Here is a 5660-nt window from a genome sequence, read left to right as displayed (position 1 = left end):
TTTTCGAGTATGTTAGGAAACTCAAACTAGGGTGGTTTTTTTTTTTTCCTACTGCATTCCCTCCATTATTCTTTCAATTCTGTGATTGCTTCAGTGTTGAATTCTGTGGAAATCTCAGTCATAGTCAGACTTTTCCCCGTGTGGTAGCTAATCCCCCTTTCAAAACCACACCAAATGGTTATTCAGTGTTTGCTTAAATACTCCATCCTTCTTCCTCTGAATGAAAAATTGTTCTTTTCCATAACCTCTGTGGCTGTTTCTCAGTTCTTTTTCATATTTTCACAGAAAAAGCGAAGTCTTGACTTACACCTGGAATAAGTCCAAGTGTTACATTATCTCTTCATCTTTCATGTGACATCCAGTGTATCTCAACCTGAGAATATTCCTCTGAGTTTCAAGTCCTGTGTATTCTGGAGCACATTTTTGTCAGGAAGGGCAGAATGGCGAGGTTTGGTGGTGAATGGAGAAGTCACACACAGCTGGATCTGGAGCAGGTCCTCTGACTTCTATTCTGGGTCTCTGGCAAAAGTGGCTGAATGCTTCCCAAATCTCAGCTGGCCTTTTTTTCTTTTAGCTTTGGGAATGTAACTTCTATTCAGTGGATTTCGATTTCTTCTGTGGATCCATCAGATTGTCGGAAGAATTCATATTTGCATTCACTGAAGCATTTCTCTAAACTGTCACCATTCCTTAGGTCACCCCTGCTCATTCATCAGGTATCCTGTGACTTTTTTTACATATCACCACCTTTATTTACTCTCTCCAGAAAATAACATTACCCTGCCTCTACCTAGGTAGAGTAGTAGAGTAGTAGAGTAAGCACTCTACTAAAGTGCTTACAATGGGATGAACTCCGATAATTAATGAGATTTTGTGTTCACCTTCAGAGATTTGGTTTACAATGGCACCTGGGACTATGGCATAAAAGAAGGGTATGATTATTATTGCCATCACAGAACGTCAGAATGGAAGTAACTAATCACAGTTATAAAGTTAGGGTCTCCTGGGACATTCTCTTGGTTGTTTATTTTATTTATTTAAAGAGAAACTTAGCTGCTTTAGAGCCTCAGGGAACTAGAAACTTGGAGAACTTAAAACACTTTTTTTTCTGAAATGATCATCATGTATTGAAATAAGCTTTAAGCTACTTTCCAAAAAAAAAGATTCTTTACATAGATTTATATGTCTATGTACATAATTTAAATCCATTTTATTGATGTACAATGTACACATAATGAACAATTTAAGTGTACAGTTGGTTGTGTTTTGACACAGATGTCCCTTCATGTAGCCACCAGCACCACTATGATGGTTTACAGCATTTCCATTATCTTAGAAACTGTTGTGCCTTTTGCAGGAAATGCTCCCCCCCCGCCCTCAGTCCCTGAGAACCATTGATGTGTTTTCTGTCAGGGTAATTTGCATTTTCTAGAATTTTATATAAATGTAGTCTTACTTCATATAGTCTTTTGTGTTTGTTTTCTTTCACTTAATCAGATACTTTGAGATTAATCCAAGTGTTTCAGGTATCAGTTATCTCTTCCTTCGTATTATGGTAGATTATCTATTATGTAGATTACAGATCACAGTATTTTATTCACCAGATGATAAACACTTGAGTTGTTTTCAGTATTTGGCTATTATGAATAAAGTTCTTATGATCAGCTGAGTTCATGTTTTTATGTGGATATTTGTTTTCATTTCTCTTGGATACATTCCTAGAAGTAGAATTACTGTTTTTATAGTAAGTATATGTTTAACTATGTAAGAACTGTCATGACATTTTCCAAATCTATTTTCAGTTCCTTTTCATCTTATTAATTGTTTTTGGCCTTTTGTAGTTCCCTTATGTCTTTCTTCCTCCCTTGCTGTCTTACTTTGTGAATTGATGATTTTCTATAACTGTGTACTTTGATTCCCTTCTCTTTGTCTTTTGGATATCTACTGTTGGTTTTTGCTTTGTGGTTACCATGAAGCATCCATAAAATATCTTATAGTTAGATCAGTCTATTTTATGCTGGGTACATCTTAACTTTGATCACATACAGAAACTCTTTCCTTTTATTCCTGCCTCTCTCCCCATTTTATGGTTTTGATGTCACAATGTACAGTTGATCCTTGAACAACATAGGAGTTAGGGGCACTGACCTGGACAGTTGAAAATTCATGCAAAACTTTTGATTTTCCCAAAACTTACCTACTCTTAGCCTACTGTTGACCAGAAGCCTTACCAGTAAAAGAAAGAATTAATTAACAGACATTTTGCTTATGTATTATATACCGTATTCTTACAATAAAGTAAGCTAGATGAAAGCAAATGTTATTAAGAAAATATTAAGAGAAAATACATTTACAGTACTGTATTTATGGAAAACCATGTGTAAATGGACCTGTGTAGATCAAACTCATGTTGTCCAAGGATCAGCACTATATCCTTTTTTATTGCATATCCATTAACAAATTATTGTAGCTATAGTTTTTTATTTTTAAAGATTTTATTTATTTATTTTAGAGGGTGAGAGAGCACATTGGAGCTTGTGAGTGGTGGTAGGGGCAGAGGGAGAGGGAGAGAATCTCAAGCAGACTCTGCACCAAGCATGGAGTGGGACTGGATCCCATGACCCCAATATCATGACCTGAGCCGAAACCAACTGAGCACCCAGGCTCCCCATTATAGTTGGTTTTGATATATGTATTTTAACTTTTATACTAAGGTTCAGTGATTAACAAACCACCATATTTTAGTAATATTGCTTACGTTTTCCTCCTGAACATGTCAAACTCATTTCCTTCTAAGGTCTTTGGCTTTAGCCTCACTGTGGATATCCTGAATTGCTCTCTCCTGATCTTTCCATGGCTGACTTGTTATTAAATTTCAACATAAATGTCACTATCTCAGAGGTGTTTTCTCTAACCATTCAATCTCAAGTATTCATCAGTCACTTTCAATCAGTTCATTCTGTGTAGCTTTAATCACCACTTGATATTTTCTAATTTATTTATTTAAGACCTCCCTCTAACTACTAGAATGTAAGCTCATTGAGAACAGACTGTTTCTTGTGTTCCTTGCTGAGTCCCCCCAGTGTCTGGGAGAATGCCTGGCACATTTAGGTGCTAAATAAATATTTATTGACCGGATGATTAAATACATGTTCATTAAATGTAGCTAATTGATACTCAGAACTAGTGATACTGCAACATGTTAGAGGAAGTACTGCTTTCACAGAATTTGCAGGTGGACGATGAGAAAATTCAAGGACTATTGTGGGATTGATAGTGGGAGGAAACTTATGGGAGTGTTAGACAAGAATGCTGTCACAGGGGAGGTAACAACTCTTGAAGGATAAGGAATATGTTTTGGGGCAGATTAGTGGTAGTAGTGTTGGGGGGAAACACTTATGTCAAAATAAACAGAATTTTATAAAAGACTTTGAAGAGGGGGCGCCTGGGTGGCTCAATTGGTTAAATATCTGCCTTCAGTCAGGTTCTGATTCCAGGGTCCTGGGACTGAGCCTCATGGGATTGAGCAGGGGAGCCTGCTTCTCCCTCTTCCTCTGCCCCTGAACCCCACTCATGCTCTCTCAAATAAATAAATAAAATCTTAAAAGAAAAAAAAAAAGACTTTGAAGGGCATGGAGCACCTGGGGACTTCAAGTTATTTGGTAAGGTAGGCACTTGGGAGGAGGAGCAATTGATGAGGCGGACACAGGTGCGGGATAGGTATGATGATCTTATATGACATATTATGAGAGGTCTTTTGGAACCATTGAGAAAATGGTATTTGCTCATCTTTGTTTTTTAGAAAGTTACTCTGGCAAACATATGGAGGGTTAATTAGATGGAGATAAGCCTAGAGATAGGGAGATTGGTTAATAGGTCTTTCCAATAACCCCATGATGTATAATAAAGGCCTTGATTTTTGAAACGTAATAATGATGAAGAGGAGAAAACAGATTTGAAGGATAAGAAGTAGAATAAAGGGCCTGACCAATCATTATGGGCACTGAGGAGGAAGTCTATGATTTATTCCAGTTTCTTTTTTTTTTTTTAAAGCAGTTCTTTTTTTTTTTTTTTTTTTGAGAGAGAGAGCACAAGAGGGTTTAGGGTGAGAGGGAGAAGCAGACTCCCCGCCGAGCAGGGAGCCAATGCGGGACTCGATCCTGGGACTCCGGGATCATGACCTGAGCTGAAGGCAGTCGCTTAACCAACTGAGCCACCCAGGCGCCCTTTATTCCAGTTTCTGACATAGATGGCAAGATAGCTTTTGGTGGCTTTTAAAATTATTCAGAAATTCTTGGTTAAACAGACAATGTGTCACATTCTTCAGCTTCTCTCTTGATGTGCTTCTTTGCACATGGAACCAAAATACATCAGATTGGGTTTCATAAATAATCACAAATAATAAATTCTTTCAAAAGTTTATAGAATTGTCACTTGAGGTGAGGTGGGACCCTGAATCATGATAATGATCTTTTGAAGATGAGTGAGATTATGATTTTTTTATGAATTTCACTTCTGCCCCAAAGCTATGATTTATTTACATTGGGTATGGGACCTAGAGTCCCAGATTAATTACTGTATTCTTTAGTTACTATGACCATTTAGGAATGCTACCGCTAAATTGCTACAGGTGGAAGTAGTCTGAAAATAGTAAATGTTGCAATCAACTCACTTTGGCTCAATACATTTCCCTGGATTAATTTGCAAACTTTGAATTTAAGGAAAAAGAAATTCCATAGGACATATCCTGCTAATAAAGCAGGGTAAACAATTGGGTCGTTTAAAAGGAGGAAATTTTAGATATTTATTCCTACTCCTAAAATGGATATTAAATTTAAGATGATCAATTATGGGAGTTTAAAACAGATCGAATAAAATATTTCATATTTATATACCAAGTATGGGAGTCACTTCTTAGGTAGATACCCATAAATCAGTATGGAAATGAATTTAACCTCTTCAAAAAAGTGCCCAACCAAATGTTTTTAAATTAACATTTATGCATCCTGAGCACAGAAAATGTGGGAAATGTAGAAAAGTAGAGTGTTAAAAAATATCACCTAATGGCAAAATGGGTGGAGGGGAGTGGGTAGTCCAGGCTTCCAGTTATGGAATGAATAAGTCAAGGACATGAAAGGTACAGCATAGGGAACATAGTTATATGGTGTAGTAGTGTGGTATGGTGACAGATGGTAGCTACCCTTGTGGTGAGCAGAGCATAATGTGTAAACTTCTTGAATCACTATGTTGTACACCTGAAACTAATATACCACTGTGTATCAACTGTACTTCATTTTTTAAAAAAGATTTTATTTATTTATTTGAGAGAGAGAGCACAAGTGGGCGGAGGGGCAGAGAGAGAGGGAGAAACAGATTCCCCGCTGAGCAGGGAGCCCGATGTGGGGCTCGATCCCAGGACTCTGGGACCATGACCTGAGCCGAAGGCAGATGCTTAACCAACTGAGCCACCCAGGCGTACCTCAACTGTACTTCAATTAAACCAAAAGTCACCTAAAATATCAGTCAGATTAACCAGACTTAACCATTTGGAATATTTCCTTTCGGCCTTTGAGAGATTGTAAAGTGTAAAATAATTATGAATAAATTAAGAACTTTTGAAAATCCGTTTTCTAACTATTTACATATTTACTTTTACAGGC

This window comes from Neomonachus schauinslandi, chromosome 11 (genome assembly GCF_002201575.2).
Source record: "Neomonachus schauinslandi chromosome 11, ASM220157v2, whole genome shotgun sequence".
NCBI classification, from domain to species: domain Eukaryota; kingdom Metazoa; phylum Chordata; class Mammalia; order Carnivora; family Phocidae; genus Neomonachus; species Neomonachus schauinslandi.
The sequence above is the reverse complement of the archived record's forward strand: the minus strand, read 5'-3'. Positions refer to the sequence as shown.